This window comes from Leptinotarsa decemlineata, unplaced genomic scaffold (assembly GCF_025532065.1).
Source record: "Leptinotarsa decemlineata unplaced genomic scaffold, Ldec_3_MD MMD2_tig00026328_RagTag_RagTag, whole genome shotgun sequence".
Lineage (NCBI taxonomy): Eukaryota > Metazoa > Arthropoda > Insecta > Coleoptera > Chrysomelidae > Leptinotarsa > Leptinotarsa decemlineata.
Window position 1 is genome coordinate 31,489,788 of NW_027412688.1, and position 18,931 is coordinate 31,508,718.

Here is an 18,931-nt window from a genome sequence, read left to right on the forward strand (position 1 = left end):
ATCCTTGTGGTTAAAGCGATACTTATTTAATCCTTTTGCAAAAAAGTGCCAATTAGAATGATCTTACTTTGAGAATTGCTATAAAGAAATCATTTTCATTTATATTATCCTAATTGATTCCATTTATTTGTTTCAGGTATGGTAACCTAATAAATACTAGATATCACTGAGAGTTATAAGGTAAGTGCATGAATTTTCAAGGAATATGAGATGATTAAAGTCTTAACAGGTGAAAAAGTTTTCAGAAAATTGAAACTGGATGCAAGTACATGAACAAAGTTCATAATATTTATATTTTCAAGTTAATTCAAATTATTTTCCATAATACTTGTTGAATCCTATACTTTATGATTTCTCAATTGTATTGATACATACTTGTATCTATTTCCAATTACTTTCCTGATTTTGAAGATTAAGGAACGTTTGATATTTAAACGTATCTGAAAGTTTTTCCAAATCATTTCTCTGCATACATGAAAAATACAGCTGTTTAGAATTTTTGGTCTTTATAAATCCGTTTCAAAGAAATCTGGATAATTTTGGAAAATGTAAAGGTCGATATTCTATCACTAACGACATCTATTAGTCATATTTCGAAGTTACTGAATTCGAGTAAAAGCGGATTCAAGGTTCTCGTGACTTTAGCACGTCGTGTATAGATGGCAAAACAGTCTCTCTATGTTGTAGTATTCTACAGTAAAGAGAACTCAATGTAGTTATTCGTTCAAAGATGTCGCACAGTGCTCACATTTTACCTGAAGTTTGACGGTGTTATGACCATGGCAATTGGGAATTCCTTAGTTTCCGATGAATTTGATAGAGTTACAATAATTATCATTATGATAACTTTCATATTAATTTGATGATGATGATTTCTTGGCAATGTGCACAAGTCTACATGCAGAAATTAAAAAACTGCAGAACTTTTCATCGGCAGCGCTGCTCACCGGTTTCATAAGAACAGTAAAAATTGTATTTTACCACAATTTAGGGATAAAATGGATAATGATGACACTGTCATTGAAATTGAAATAATTGAGTAAGTAGATTTATTCACCAGTCTTTAAAGTTGCATGTGGTCAATCGCACAAAAGGTAAGAAATTGATTCAATAATTTTCAATGTCATAGATTTTTGATCACATTTCCTAAATATTTGATTTTGCCTAAAAGATGCTACTTCCAGTGAATTATACATCAAACGAAACAAAAATGGTGAGATGAAGAAAATATTCCTAGATTTATATCGATTATAGTTGTAGTTTTAATGAACTTTTCGATATTTTCGACGCAAATATGAATATTGAAGAGAACAACAAAACCATTCCATACACTTTAGTTCATCAAGATTGGTTAGACAAGTTAACAACAACAGACATATAGATGTCTATGGGAGTGTTGAAATAAGTAAACATAATAATAATATGAATAACGATGGTGGTCCAATACGTGATACTTTACTATACATATATCTTGTTGAAATAACTAAACCGAGGTGTTGAAAATAACAGTTTGGTGTTGAGATAAAACTCCAGTAATACTCACTGAAGAGGATGATGCCAAATGAAGAAACTATTCAATAATCACACCACTACTTATTGTGAAAGTACAATTAGTGTTCCACGAACTTTGAACCCCAAAACAAAATATTTGGTGGCGGCGGAGGGTTCAGTGTTAATTTGGTGTATTAAACTTATGAAATGGTTACGGAATTAACAACACTTCACTATGATTTCCTGAAAATTATGATGGTGTAACATACAGTGAATAAAGTAGCAGGAATTTAGATTCCAGGAAGCCAATAAATACATTTTGTTGTCCGTCGAAATGCTTTCGGAAAACTGAGATCTGAGCTGGTAAAATATGATTCATTGAATACCCTATAATATTCAGATAATGCTTCAGAAAATAGTGTATGTTTACAAAACCGCAATACGTGTTTCGCTATACAATAGCTTCCTCAGGCGTGTTCAGTGAAAATGAGGATTGGCCTTCTACAGTGAAGCTCTAGAGCCAGAATATTATCTGGAAGTCAAGGAGAGATACATCACTATCCACCAACCACCAAAAATACATCATGAACCCAATTTCAGAATTTGGAGCCTACTTATTTGGCGAGAAGGTTATCATAAATATTTGAGTAACTGAAATGAAACCACCATCACTTTAAAGATATTCATTTTCGATAGAAAACTTCAGACTAGATCAAGGCAAGAAAACTAGAAAAAATTACAGACTCTTGATATTTTTGCCTATCATACTACGAATATGAAGTTCTCTTATGGGTCATATTGTACATTCTCGTATGGACTTCAAAGTGAACTTATAGAATGATTCAGGCTATATTTCTTCAAGTTATAATATGAGGTTATTGGTCTTGGCCCTTCAAGCACGATAGCGTTCAACAATTCAAAATAGTAGTGTTTATACTTCAATTCGATCAGCTATGTGTCTAAAGATATGACAATTTTAAATATTTCTTCCTACAATCAACTAACAATTAAATTAGAAAATACTATACTAGATAATAGAAACTCAGAAAACAGAATCAAACATGTCGACCGAATTCCATAGTAGTGGTCTTCTTCTGTGCAACTATTAGAACAGTGGTTCCTAACCTTTTCAATGTCACTACCCCTGTGAACAAGTATGGGAATTGAGTTTACCCTAGCCAATTTAAAATAATTAAAACCACACAAATTCGAACGAAAATATGTTTATTATCTAACTAAATTCTAAGAAATTGCACGTTTAGGTAACTAGTAAAGTAAAGTAATATGTAAATCTTGGAGTTAACTAGTGTGAAGGTTGAAATTGCTTTGCATTCGCAAGTTTGACAATATTAGGTTCGGTTTCACTCAACGCGCATCTCATGTCATGCTCAACATTCAGACGGTTTCTGGCTTTTGTTTTTAATGTGACAAGAGTTGAGAAACCAGTTTCACATCTGTAAGTTGTAGCAAATGGAATCAACATTTTTAAAGCTCTGTCAGCTATAATGGGATATTCTGCAGCTGCTTTTCGCCAAAATGTGCTTAGTTTATCATTTTGAAAATCAACTTTCAATGAGTTATTCTCACGCAGCCCGAGAAACTCTACTTTCGCTGACACATCTTCGTCCTCGAAAATATCGACGCAAGTAGAAAATGGTCTTAAAATCCAGGAGTAGGACTCACGACTGTCCATGTTCGGAAAATATTGCTGCAGTGAGTCTATCACGGCAGTTAAATGTTGAACCACGGAATTTTCAAACGTGATTTTCTCTTGTTTATTATTTACTAATTGCTCACTTAGTTGTGTAAACATTGACATATCACCAGCTTGAACTCTGCGTTGGTAAAGTTCCAATTTGCGCAAAAAACTTGCGATTTTATCCTGCAACGTCAAAATATTCGTTTCATTTCCTTGCAGTGAAATATTCAGACTATTAATTTCAGTGAAAAAATCAGCAAGGTACGCCATTTTTAGAATAAATGTTTGGTCTTTAATTTTTGCATAATATTCTTTTTCTTTTTGTGTTCTCTGATTTTCAAAAAACAATCCAATTTCTTCTGGTAATTCGTAATCCCTACTTAGAACTTTGCCTCTTGATAACCAACGTACCTCTGTATGGTACAAAAGAGCATTAAATGTAGCACCAACTTCATCGCACAAAACTTTGAATAATCTTGAGTTAGTAGCGCTGCCTCGAATATGATTAACAATTTTTACTATGTCACTCAACGTGTTTAGCAAATCTGGTGGAAGCGTTTTCACAGCCAAAGCGTAACGGTGTATCAAGCAATGATAGCCGAAAACTTGGGGAGCAACTTGTTTCACGAGTGCCTGAAAACCAGAACGGATGCCCATCATGGAAGGCGCCCCGTCTGTACAAGTACCAATCAGCTTTAACCAGTCTAGGCCATTTTCCTCAATAAACTCTTTTAGCGTTTGAAATACGTCTTCGCCGCGAGTAGTAGTGGGCAAAGACTTGCAGAACAAATATTCCTCCTTTACATCATCATCTTTAATATATCGTGTAAACACCAATAATTGTGAACACGAAGCAACATCTGTGGACTCGTCCAACTGCAGCGCAAACATAGGACTTTCCTTTATTTCAGAAATAACGGTTGCTAGAATATCGGCACTCATTTCACATATGCGACTTTGAATAGTAGTGTTTGAGAGTGAGATTTGTTTAATCTTAGCTACATGTTGCTCACCAATAACAAGTGCTACTGCATCTAACAAGCAAGGTTTGATGAGGTCCTCTCCTATAGTGTGTGGTTTTTTATTACGTGCGATGCGATAAGCAATTTTGTATGAAGCTTGAAGGCATGATTCATTTGCTTTCTGTATATTGCCTGTAGAATCCATGCGGGAAGACTTCAGAATCCTCTCCTTTTTCTTAAAAAAATCTATATTTTTATCTGCGAACTCCTTGTGAACTTTAGCAAAATGTTCTTTTAATTTGCTCGGTTTCATGCTTTCTGGATTAAGCACTTTATTACATAAAACACACTGAGGCTTTTCTATATTTTTGTCTACGATGCTTGTGAAACCCCATTGTAGAAATGCTTCTTTATAAGTGCGGTTTTTCCCAGATGAAGTAGAAGCCATGTCAAAAACACCTGTAGGTACAAAAATCAACTAATACATACCTACGTAAACAAATCACTCGTGACAATATTAACGTGACGATATTAACAAACACTGCTTACCTTTGAATTTAAACAATTCAAAAATACGATTTCTGCAATGCGCGGCGGAACAAATAAAATGCGTGTTCTTCCTAAGCTTAGGTAAACAAAATGAACATCGCCGCCTGTCCGGCCCGCCGCTAGTCATGCTTCACCCCTCCCACACCGCAGCTCACCCGCCGCCGTCGCCGTCAGCCGCGAGCATGAGAGCGCCGTGCTACCGTTTACCGTACTATTATTTTGTTTATTGCTATTTTAATACTATTTCGTGCCATCCCGTGTTACCCCCTTAGAATCTCCGTTTTACCCCTGCGGGGGTAATTACCCCCAGGTTAGGAACCACTGTATTAGAATATACGTGCACTCAACTGTGAAGTTTAAGAGTTTTATACAAGTAATACCAAGTACAAATTCAACATCATGGAAATTAGTGAAACATGACTTTATACTGAATACAGTTCAGAATCGGTTTCAGACGCATAAAGGAAATCAAAAAAATAGGAACATTGGCTTAGTCGATAAAATAAAAGATGACGGGGTTTTGAAAATTTCGAATTACTTCCTAAAATCATTCATAATTGATACATAAAGTTTCATTTGCAAGTCCGTCAATTATTTTAATAACTATGAAATGCTCAATTTGCTATCAAGTACTCATTGTTATTGTGTTGTTGTGTGTTGCTTATTGTGATAGATGAATTTGATTTTTTATTCGAATCTTCCTTAAAATTCTTAGTATAGAAACGGGTATGTTGGACAAAACTGAAATAATTTTGAATTCCATAAATATTCAAGATCTGAAATATATCAAAAAACTTTAAAATCATCGGCCGGATACAATGGTGTATTTGGACGTGGTCTACAAGTGTTTATGTTTGACGTATCGTCTCTACTGCGGTATACATTATCGAAGGCGATGTGGTAAAGGTTGGTGCTTGAGTTGTTCCCGTTGTTCTGAAAGCAGTAACTAAGATGCTGGAGTTTGGGCAAGGCTTGGTTTTTCTTGACTGGATTACCTGACCTTGTTTGTGTAAATTCAGATAGCCAGATTTTATTAATGTTCATTGCCTCTTCTTTGCTATCAATATTATCCCTGTGTTTTTTAATTTCTATTGCCTCTCTATATTTTAATTTCCATTAAAAATTCCATTTTTAATGGAAACACCCCCCTAAAATTTGAAGTTGTAAATCGATTTTAATATTTTTTTTAATGTCAAGTACTAAAAGGTCTACCTTGAGACAAAATTTGAAATGTTCATTAAAGTTTCAGGGCATACTACGAAAATCGGGATTTTTTATTAGCGATTTTTTTATTGAAAAAATCACTACGCCACTGGATTCAGAGTGCCTCTCAATAAGTGTGACCAAAATTTCATGAAGAAATATTCATTATTAACAAAGTTATGACAACTCAAAAATTCGAAAACTCACACAGCTAACAGTCACAATATATCATTTTTTTATGATTTCAACAATAAAGTGCCGCCAGATAAAAAAAAACAAATAGCGTAAATATTTTTAATGAAAATAACGAAATTACATTCACACAATTCAACTAACAATGAAGCAAAAAATTTTAATAAACGTAACTTATAACTAATTATTGAAATGTTTCGATTCAGTGCAACAATTAATTCTAACTCATATTCTAGTAGCCTCTACTAATCCACCACGTATTTCGATACATGTGTCGTAGCGCTCACGAATGTTTCTGATTACGTTCCTTAGTTCTTGAGGGCTAATATCTGCACATACCTGTCGAATTCTTGCACAAAGTTCATTTCTATCTCTTGAGCGGTTTTTGTCAACCTTTTGTGTGAGAAGTCCCCAGAGAAAAAAGTCCCAAACTGTGAGGTCTGGAGATCTGGGTGGCCACTCTATAAGCGGACTTCCACGGCCTATCCATCGGTTTGGAAAATGTTCGTCAAGCCATTGCCTCACAGCTCTGACATAATGAACTGAACACCCATCTAACTGGACAATTGAAATTGATCGTTCATTGATTGGCAGCTCGTGAATAACATCCCAAAACTCTGTGTTTAAAAATTCTAGAAACTTCTGCGCATTGATATTTCCTCAAAAAAAAAAGACCAATAATTCATTCGTTCAATATCTCACACCAGACGTTGATTTTTTGGGTATACTGGTTTTTACAGTTTATTACCCAGTTAGGATTATCCGCTGCCCAATAGCGACAATTCTGTGATGACACTACTTCATTTATAGTGAAAGTGGCTTCGCTGGTATATAAAATATTTTTAGGAAATTTGTATTGTTTAAATCTTTCCCTTGGGCCCATAAACAATATTCCAGGCATCTTGCTTCCTCGCCTTCTTGAAGTGTGTGTGAAAATTTTGGCTTGAAAGGTTTAATATTCTTCGCCTTGAGACAAATCCGAATAGTTTCTCGTGGAATATTCAAATCTAAAGTGGCATTCCTTATGCTGGCATTAGGATTATTTCCGAAATAATCTAAAATGATTTGATCATTCCTGTCATTCCTGTTTCATCTTTGTACAGGATTACTTTTTAACATCATTTTTGATACTGAACCAGTTTCATTGAATATTTTATTCATTCTCATTAAATACTCTACAAACCTCTCTAGCACTTCTAACGTCATCTCCCGAAAGGCGTACAATTTCAATTTTCTCTCTTACGCTGAATCTTGCAGCCATGTCGAATTCGAAGAATATTAATATATGAATATTGTTAACAATAGTACACTTAAATCTTTCACAAGTGTCAAACTGTAATACCATTTCCATGACAACTAAGATTTAAATTGAAATATTAGGTCTTAGTTTTAGTGAATTTGCGTGAAAACTTGAATGTAATTCCGTTATTTTCATTAAAAATATTAACGCTATTTGTTTTTTTTTTCATCTGGCGGCACTTTATTGTTGAAATCATAAAAAAATATTCTCATGGCTATATCTGTTGATATAGAGTGTTTTTTGTGTGAGTTTTCGAATTTTTGAGTTGTCATAACTTTGTTAATAATGAATATTTTTTCATGAAATTTTGGTCACATCTGTTTAGAGGCACTCTGAATCCAGTGGCGTAGTGATTTTTTCAATAAAAAAAATCGCTAATGAAAAATCCCGATTCTCGACTAAGAAAAAATATCGAAGTATGCCCTGAAACTTTAATAAACATTTCCAATTTTGTACCAAGGTAGACCTTTTAGTACTTGACATTTCAAAAAAAAATTATTGAAATCGGTTTACAACTTCAAATTTTAGGGGGGTGTTTCCATTAAAAATGGGTCACACTGTAGGTACTTTTGAATAGTTATTTTGAGTTTTATCGAGTATCCCTGTATCTTCGAATGGGATAATGTCAACAATTTCTGTTTTGTTCAGAAAGACGTAGACTAACCCGCAGCTACCACGAATTCGGTACACCCCGGGTGTGGTTGAAAGTTCTCTGGGGTCCTTAGCTGACCTCAGACTTGTTGTTGACCCAAATATTGGTTTCACATCGTATTTCTCTAGAATGACCCAATCCGGTGTGTAACATTGAAAGGGAAGCTGTTCCCTTGGGCAGCGTAGCTGCGGTTACTTCTGAAAAATAACTACATAATGGGAAAAACATTTCGTACCAAGCTACTTCACGATGATTCCAGTGTTAGTATCCTCAGTAGTCAGTAATCAGTTGAAGATGATTTATGTTATTTAAATTAAAAAAGGATACTTGAGAAAAAAGTTTCGATTGGATATATAGAGCATTGACAGTTGCTCTCAGATACGAACTGACAGTTGTTTCGATTTTTTTTCCAGTTTGTACCTGAAAGAAACTTTTGAGTATGCTTTACATATTTTAATGAAAAATGTTCATTAGATTTATTCTCTTTGTTTACTTTTTTGGAGATTTTGGAGATTTCACACATTTTATATGTAAAAGTAGATAGCCAAAAAACTTCCTAAAAAAGATTTATTTCATATATACAAAATGACAATCAATGACGAAGTACAAATTTGTATTTCTCATAAGCTGGCTATATTACTATTTTTCTCAACAATGCGAGTCTATCAAGTATCTCTTCTCTTTTCCAAAAGTAATGTGATCGTCCATTTGAAACGAATGTTTTTTCAAATCACCCATTGCCAATATCACAACGTCACACAAGAAATCGAACAATAACAAATCCGGCATAAATTGAACGTTCCATCTCGCGAAATGTGAATTATATGTGGGCAGCGAATGCAATATTCCGAATCCTATTTATACGTCCCATCCTGATAATGGCAGCAAAAACCTAAGGAGAACAACTTCTCAATATGAATTCCGAAGAATATTTCATGAAACTTTAAAATTGGCTCTGTTTTCAACGGAAATATTGTCTGAGTGGACACCGGATTGATTTTCGGTCCGTCTGCATTCGACGTTTTTCTTTTATTTGTTTTTAGAATGCTGAAGTAGCATCTCGCAAAGATTTCTTGAAAGTAGTCCAGTTACTCTGGATGCTCTGACATAGACATGGGACAGCAAATATTTGTACAGCGAATGAAATGTTTTGACAAAGTTCCTTCACTTCACTTATAGCGAGGTTGAATGATCTCGCGAATCTGAAAGAACCCCATACTCATTTTGAATTATAGCTTCAGTGATTCTTTTACAGTTTTTTTCAAAGAATACAGTCTGTCATTCATTGATTTGTTACCCACCATCCAGAAAATTACTAATATTAATAATAATACATGACATGATGGTACTGGATGGAGCCTGTAAAGTCATCAAGAGTTCGGATCCTCTTCTCTACATGGTCCGCGACCATGAGAAAACAGGAATTAGAGAATTTCTCTTAAGGGCAACTACCCGAGCAGGTGATGAACTCGGTTTAGTTTTCGACACTGAACAAGGTGATCACAACTCTGTCACCGAGTTGGAACCCGTTCAGCAAAAAGGTCATATAAAAGCCGCAGAGATCACTTCACTTCTCTGAAAATACAAGGATAAGCCAATGCATGGGGTCTTCTTCAATAACATCTAAAACCTTGGCTTATCAAAGCGCCTGACTTTCGCTTTCCTCAGGTCGAGTGGGCTGAAGTCGGAAACTGAGGGTTTCATCTTGGCCTGCCAGGATGGTGTCTTCAATACCTCAGTCTACCACTTTCAAGTGATGTGTAAAGAGGTTCCTTACATAAGGTTCAAGTCCTGCGTCCGAGATCCTAATGCACTTGCTGTGAGCATGTTCAGCGTATGCAGTCTCGGTCTATATCTATCGACATAATGCTGCCCCAAGACTGTTTCATTACCATCTACAGCCCTTTTATGGTATTGACAAGACACCGGTGTTATCCTACCCTCCGGGGGATATTGAATCCGTTGTGGGGAACGAGAAGTGCCAAATTTATTGGAACTATTTGTTCCCCATCCTCAGGCTCATACAAGCTAATAAGCCTAATGTAGTCCTTCTCGACCACCAGAGCAAGACGATATTTGTCATGGAGTTTTCAGCTCCTGGCGAGATGAATATTTTCCGAAAAGAGGAGGAAAAACGGACGAGATTAGCTTCTCGAACCCTGCAGACCCTATTCAGACCACTCTGTCAAGATGGTTGGTCTGATTATTGGAGTTCTTGGAAGAATGATGCCCTCTCCACGTTCGTATCTCAAAATGATACCGGCTTGCCGCACTAAGGCAGAAATCTTAGGCGGACAGATACAGAAAGCTGTCATACTTGGCTGACTGCGCTTGCTCAGGGCACATGATTCTCAGACCCAATGATCACTCACCCCACGGTGTAAGGAGTGGTCGTTGGTTGATACTGCTGGCATACCCTCCAAACGTATCGGGGCTTCGAGCGATAGGGCCTGACCAGCGGAAACTTCAAAAATCAATAATAATAGTAATAATACAATTTATTCACCATTGGAAATGATACAGTGAGATATATGATGGAATTGGCCGATACTTGATGAAAATCCATAACTAACGTATCCAAAAAACACTTCATTATGATGTAAATCAGATGTATCCATTGGATATCTGTGAAGTCCATTTCCGACGTCAATGGATTTCCATGCGTAGACCCTTCGTATCGTATTCTCGAACTTTTGGGAGTTGAGAATATTTTTGAGAGCTGGTAGTATTCCTATCACAAAATTTTTCCTACCATTAAGTGGCAATTACAGTGTTTGACCATGGTTATCGACTCTGAATATTTCCTAAAAACTTCAAATCTTTCTAGAACAGACTAGAACTTGGTTACACAGATCTGATTTCGATGATTTGTATACATTATTATCATCGGTAATTCATTTGGAATGATTATTAGAAACAAACATTCATTTTTCACTCGTATCATCATCATAATGTCTTCAATTAAACTTCTTGTACAGTTGAAACTGAAGTTATATAAAATCATGTTCATGTTCATAAAATGATGAATCGCTACTTGTCAATAGTAGTGAATTGTCAAAATTGATCCCAGTAGCATAAAATTTCGTAAATTTTCTCTCGAACAAAAGTGGACTTGGTGGGATTTAGGAAAGTTGATTTATTGAGCTTCGAAAAAATATCACATATCCGTTTACTCCAGTAATTATGGATGTCGAATTCACCCCCATTTCTCACCATCATCGGAACCTTCATCGTTTTTCAACAGAATGAAAAACGAGAAGCACCAATGGATTTTCACGTTTTGCATCTATTCCACAATCATAATTGTTATTATTATTCAAGTGGAAAATTTCAGGTTCAGTTTTGCGAGAAATTTAAACGCTGCTGCTGTATAAGTACGTCGAGTTTAAGCTGCAAGAGAACATTTTGGTTTATATTCATATCAATAAACAACTATAAACTCATTCGGCTTCTCCAAAGGTATTCATTTCATAAACGATACAACTTCAGAAATTTTTGCAGAATAATTATATCAAGATATTGTTTTTATTACACTACTATTTTGAGAAGTTCAGAATCAGAATTAAAATCTTCAACCAGGTCTTCAGTTATCAGGCATGCAGCGTTGAATGTTTTTTAAGGATGCCAGTGCATGGGTTCCTATCTAAGCTTTCTTTTCGAAAAAATGGTCAAGTAAACATATGGGATGTCGTGAAGTTTAGGAATTAAGGAAAGGAAGGGGGCCTCGAAAAAAGTTCTCCTTCACTTTTAACCGATAAAAACAGACAAGGTCCCTCAAAATGGTTTGCTAGATCACCTGATAATACTCCCTTAGGATTTTTTTTAGGTATTTCAGATATTTTAATTGTGGTTACTCAACCTCAGTTCATTCTATCCCATTATCACAGAAACATTTCATAATGTAAGAAATTAATTTATAAGTAGACTTCAATAATTTCATTAGTTCAGACTTCCATTCTCTAATATTATATAAAATGATTTGAAATCTCCAAAAGATCCAATACAAATGAAAAATTAAATACAATAGCTGATTCCAAGCCGAGTTACTTCACGACGTTTCGGTTGTAAGTATCCACAATCATCTTCGGGTGGAGACTGAACTAATCCCTCCGAGTGATGACTATTTATGGGTCATTCGACTACTTTCACTTATCTTCTCTTTCCTCTGACCGCTTCATCGATTTGGCGGGAGATGACCGTTTGGCGGGAGTTGGGCATTATGGTTTCCATATGTTGCGTATCTCTACACTAGCTTTGCTGAATTGATTGTTGGACAATATGTATGCCACTTCTTTGAATTTCCTCCCTGTGTATGATCTCATTTTGGGCCCACTCGTTGTTATGTTGATGATTCGAAACATGTTCTTCTATTCTGCTGATTAACGGAAAAACAGATTTTAAACAGATTTTTTTAAACAGATTCCTGATTTGCTGGTTTCCCCTCGATGTGTGTATTTTTTGTGCTCGGCAATGCGAACTTTCAATGGCCTCTTAATTTCACCGATATAGGATTTTCCGCACTCACAGGGTATCCGGTGAATGCAATTCTTGGAATCGCAGTCCACGTTTGGTGGCCTGGTTTTCGTGAGACTGCTAGAGATAGTGTTTCCGGATCTGTAGCAGGTTCCGATGTTGTACTTGTTTCCAATTCTTCCTATCCTTTCCGATAATCCTTTGATGTGCAGTGCAAGCACTGGTTATGACGGTTTCTCTTCCTTGTGAGGCTTTTGCTGTCTTTTAGAGATTCCATTGAGAATCATTTTTGGTGTTGTCTAGTTCCTTGTCGAGACCTTCTTTCGTATTACAGAGCCCAAAAGCACGGTCTGAAAGAGTCTTGATGATTCATCTTTTAGTCAATTGATGGTGGTTGGATTCGTGGTTCAGATACTGTCCCGTGTGACTGGGTTTTCGGTATAAAGATGTTTCCCACTTAGTGTCGAGCCTCTTCACCAATACGTGTAAGGATAGCAATTCGTTGGGGACTTCCTTCTCCATTGTGAAAGTAATGGTAGGTCTTTCGTTGTTGATGTGTTTCAGGAAGGCATCTAGTTCAGTATTCCCATGGATCCATATCATAAAGGTGTCGTCAACGTATCTCAACCAGACTCGGAGTTTCTTGTGGGCTTTTTCAATAGTCAGAGTTCAAGACCACTCCATATATATGTTGGCTATAACTGGTGGAAGTAGCGATCTCATTGGCAGTCCCTCATCTTGTGCAAAGAATTCGTCCTCAGTTGGAAATAACAGTTTCGTACACAGCATCCTAGTAATTCCATAATTAAATCTATAGGTAAGGTCGTTCCATCGTCCAGGACCCCGTCTTCGGATAGCTTCCTCTGTATGATTTGGAGTGCTTCTTCGACCGGAACGTTGGTGTAAAGGCTTTCCACGTCGGAACTGATTAGTTGATCTTGCTCTGTGTCTTTGATTGTCCCTATTAGTTCGAAAAAAATGCCTTGAATCCCACATATTCTGGATTCAAAAATAACTTGGATACCTTCATGCAGATATTCAATATTTGATAAACTATTTAACATTTCGTAATGGAAATAGATCAATGGCTTTCTTATCGTAAGATTTTTTTTTTCATATGAAACCACGAAATCTGTTCAGCCCTTAAAATTTTCAAGGGGGTATTGAAACCCCAAACTTCTGAAACGTTTCTATGCGTTTGAATCAAATCAATATTGTGACACCATTGATTCAACACATAATTTTTGAATTTTTTCATCGTGCTTTGAAAAATCATTAATTGGCTGTTGAACACTTGCAGTTGCAATGGATAAATAAGAGACAGCTGCTTCAACATACTGTCAATTGAAGTTTTCGATAAGTTGTGTGTTGAGAAACATCAGAAAATTACTCAGAAACTACCAATCCGATTTCAAAGAATTAACCAGTTTGGAGAGAAAATTGAAATACCCTCATTTCTGTTTCTCCCCTTTGAGAAGAGAAATAGAGATTGAGAAAAAGTCACACGGCGCCATGTCTGGTGAATATGGAGGGGGCACCCTGAAAGGATTGTTTTTTTTTTCAAAGAAATCGTGAGAAGGCAGATGCCTTATCGTAGTGCACAAGCCATGAGTTATTTTCCATAAATCCTGACGTTTTTAGTTTACTTCACGTAAAGCCCATTGAACATGTAGGTATTGCTCCTGATAGCCTTCTGACCTCGTGGCAAGAAGTGAAGATGCACTATGCCATTAAAATCGAAGAGCACATTAAGCATAACCTTGTCGAGCCTTATCCGCTCTTGTCGATCCAAAATGCCTTCACTAGTACGATCGAGCCTTAGTTTTGTTTCAGGAATTTCGTTTCGGGGATTCTCTATCGTCATTGACTGCATTTTGGAACAAATTCTGCTGCCAACCGTTTCGGCTAATATCATCAAAAACTTATTGTGATTTGGCGATGATTTCCAACTACTTTTTTCACTTTTTGTACGTTATCATCGGAATTTTCTTCATCTTCAACGGCTTCATGGCCATCTTGGAAACGCTCACGCAACTAGTGAACTCATAGTAGACTCACCATAGGCCTTTCACGCACTTTGTTACACTTCATTAAATTTTGATGCATATGTGATACGAATTTTTCGATCCATTTGTTTCAACAACAGGGGCATGTATACCATTATAATAAAAAAAGACAATTGGACCTTTTATTTTTTGAACAAACCTCGTACAGCTTCTCTGTCGAATCATTTTAGCCATAAATCCATGTGTTTCATTGTTCGGCGCGAAAAATATTTTTCCTGTGCCATCGACATAGAAGTAATGAACCAATCTTCACGACGCGAAACTAATTAATTAGAGACCGCCGTTTTTTTTCATGCGGTCAATTAAGCCTTGAATCCTTGTACGGTTCCTGGGAATAGCGCCGTTTTTCTATTGCGGAATGTTATCCGACGATCGAGTCTCCATATGGAAAACTGACTTCTCTGTTGCTGTTCGAAAGGATGAGAAATATTGGCGGAATTCATAGGTGTTTTGTTCCTAGTATCGGCCCGGTGGAATAACAAGAATGGAAATGCAGGAGAAGAAGAAATCTTAAAGGAAAATCCTTCCTGAAACAAATACCTTTATATAAACACTGAAGTATACAAAAAATATTCAGTTTGTATACCAAACATTCGATATGAAATTAAATCAGATATTATTCACAGGGTTTCTACGCAATATACTGAATGAAAGTAAAAATTGGTATACTAAACACTTGGACTATTGTGTAGAAATCCTGTGAATGATATCTGATTTGATTTCATAACGAATGTTTGGAATACAAACTGAGTAGAAAAGAGTGTTTTCTGTATAATTCAGTGTTCATATAAAAGTATTCGATTCGAAAGAATTTTTATTTCACGTAATTCAATGTTTATGTGAAAGTAGCTGTTTGAGGAAGGCATTTTTTTCCAGATTTTTGTCTTAGAGTTAATTCTTTGCATGATCAATACATCTATGTACACAGTTATTTCTTTTAAAATTGATTACTTCCTTCATTTCTTTGGAAGATTCCCACATTTTTCTGAATCAAGATGGAGTAGTAGAAAGCCAAAAACTTTCTTTCCTAAAAATTAGTCACAACGAGAAATATAATCCTTTCAAATTAAGTGTTTTTTGTATAATTCAGTGTTCACAGAAAAGTAGTTGTTTCGGAAGTATGTTTCTTTCGTGTAGCCAGGCGGTTCGACGTGGGTGCTTTGTTCACTCAGTCAATCGGCCGATGTGTGAGACGGTGGTTCGTGCCCCAGGCTGAACGCTCGATTCTCACTTGCTATCGTCCAACTCGTGTTAGGAATCGCACGTTAAAAGGTAAGACCTCGTTAGTCCTTAGCTCGCACCCCAGTTTCGACTTCTGAGGGTTGTCGTTCGTAGGGGTGCGATAGCTGGTTAAAGGAAAAAACATATTCAAATATATTTTTCAATTCAATGTTTATTTGCAAGTAGCTGTTTCGACAGGGCTTCTTCTTCAAGATTGTGTCTGAAAGTTACTTCTTTGCATGATCTATACATCTATGTAAAAATTTAATCCTTTCAATTCAAATAAAAAATCTTGATATTCTATTCATTTTCTCTCATCTTTTTGGACAATAGTCGTCTCACCTGAAACTGAAAACAATCCACGTAAGCAACATATGTTACATATGTGTGCGTGTGTGTGTGAGTGTTGTGTCAGCTAAGGACTAATGAGGTCTTACATTGCAACGCGTGATTCTTAACATGGTTTGGACGATAGCAAATGAAAATCGATCGTCCGGCCTGCAGTTTGAACCGCCAATTCACACAGCAAGCGGCTACCGACCTACCAAATTGACTCCTTATCACTCTCATCAAATATTAAAACAATTTTTATGCGAGGTATATTGCATATGTATTAGTTTAATGAACGTTTCAGTCGAGTATACGAAACAAGAATCATACACAACGGGGACCAAAAAAATAGTGACACCTATGACCTATTAAAATGTATACGAATGGTGCTATGTAACCGTTGTTATTTCGAGTGTTGTAGTTATGGCTTCGTTTTCATCATATCTATTCAATACCAGTGACTTGTAGAACAGCTGGCTAGGATCGAAAACAAACATAACAAATTAATCTCAACACCCTGTTTCTCCGAAACGAAGCATTTCCAGACACAAGTTTATATAGACTTCATTTCTATAAATTGTCTCACTTGAATATTTTAACGAACTTATGTTACACCCTGTATACACGCTGAACATTGAGTCTATGTTGAATATTTTGAACGAATAAACATGATACTTTGACAGAAAATATTATTCTCATTCGTGAGATTTTGAGATTCAATGGGATATGATGGTTTGAATAGGAAATGGCTTGAAACCTTGGCTCGGCTTAAGACCCTCCGGCTCAAGCTCCAATAAATACTGCTCGGCTCTTAGATCTTTCAGAACAAAATATGGTACAACATTTTGAAAGTTCCTATGAACATTCGAGTATTAATTCATTCGAGTAAACTCCCACTTACACTTTTTGAGTAAACTTTCATCGCTATTTTTCATTTGTGAGTACTATTGAAGTGTCATTAGCTGATGTCACTTGACAAGTAGACTCAGACAATTGGAAATGGAAATTTTAACGGCTGATGATCAACTGTATTGTAAACATGCGCCAAACTAACTGACTATTATGAGAAAACAAGTATAGCTGAAGTGGTGAAATACCTTGGTATTATCCTCGACAATAAGCTAACATGGAACTCTCATCTACAGAGTAGAGCAAAAAGAGCATACGTGGCCTATGAGCACTGTCGGAGGACAGTGGGACGCGCATGGGGTCTTTCACCCCGTGTAGTCGCCTGGATCTACACTGCAATAATAAGACCTATGTTAACGTATGGAGCCATTGCATGGGGACCGAATGTTCTACAAGCAACGGCCATCCCAAAATTATATCAAATACAGCGACTGGCTTGTTTAAACATCACAGGAGCCATGAGAACAACACCAACCGCGGCAATAGGGTCTGACCCCTCTGGATCTGTATGTTAAGGAGGTTGCGTTAATGGCCATGGTACGATTGCACACGGCTGGTGTAAACCTAGAAGTAGGAATGGGTCGATTGAGGCTGGGCCTTTGGCAGGAAGCGCTTACTGCGCAACCTCTGCTGCAGGCAACAAGTGATGCAATTGAACCCAGGTTTGTGTTTAATAAACCCTACAAAATACAAATTAAGCAGAACACAGAGTCAGATGCAACAAATGCAATACGGATTTATACAGATGGCTCAAAAACCAAAGAAGGCTCAGGATGTGGAGTGTACTCCAGATCACTAAGCCTAAGGATTAAGTGGGGAATGGGGAGAAATACCAGCGTGGTCCAAACAGAACTGGCTGGTATCTCAATCGCCACAAAAGAAATAACCAAGAAAAGACAAGCACTATTAGCCTTGAACAGACACCGTGTTACTTCAGGGCTAGCACTAGAGTGCCACCAAGATTTAGCCAAAGCCTTGGTAGATAACATTATCCTGAGGTGGGTTAAAGGGCACGACAGGAGTAAAGGTAATCGCATTGCCGACTCTTTAGCCAAGGAAGCGGCTGGACTAAGAATTTTAGGACCAAGTGGCACCCACGGCCTGATGACTTCGACAATTGCGGAACTAGTCAAATGTTATACCCATGCTCAATCTTTAAAGAGATGGGATGGAATCAAAGGATGTAATCTTGCCAGGATCACCTTGGGCGACCCTGGGAAGCTGGCGCCGAAGAAATATCTGGCGATGACCAGGAAAAATCTACGCCTTACAGTAGGATTTCTGACTGGCCACTGTCAGCTAAGGAAACACCTACATAATATGGGGCTAGTGGACACACCTCTATGCAGACACCTCTATGCAGGATGTGTGAACAGGAAGATGAGACTGTCAGGCATGTCCTGTGCGAGTGCCCGGAGTTATCGTCAATAAGAGAGTGTGTGTTCGACGAGTCTTAGCCTACACCTGCCGATATAAAGGAGATGGCTCCCAGCGACCTGTCCACCTTCCTGGAAAGGACAGGATGGACGACGACCTAGGAGGACAACTCCTCGGGAGGATGTACAATGGAGGATGTACACATGTGGCCTAAGTGCGTGGGCTTATACTCACCCTCCCAACTCTACAGATTCAGACAGAGAAGTATAGCTGAGGCAACAGTCAATCTAATAATAACACTGATGATCTTCAAACATGACTCAACCTCTGACCTCTAGCAGACCACTATTATAATCTGCATGCAGTCATTGTTGACTGTAGTTCTGACGTTGAATCTTGTCATTATTACGCCTTGGTCAAAGACGAAACGGACTGGTTTGAGTTTGACGATAGTCACGTCACTAAGTGTTCTGGCGATGTATTGAATTCATTGGAGCCTCTGGAGAC

The 18,931-nt window shown here is 37.0% G+C and overlaps 1 protein-coding gene across 1 annotated transcript in view; it reads left to right on the forward strand.

Moving 5' to 3' along the window:
* Positions 1–18,931, forward strand: part of LOC111517964 (monocarboxylate transporter 12) — a 502,474-nt gene that overhangs the window by 297,676 nt on the left and 185,867 nt on the right. The gene's annotated exons all lie outside the window — the stretch shown is intronic.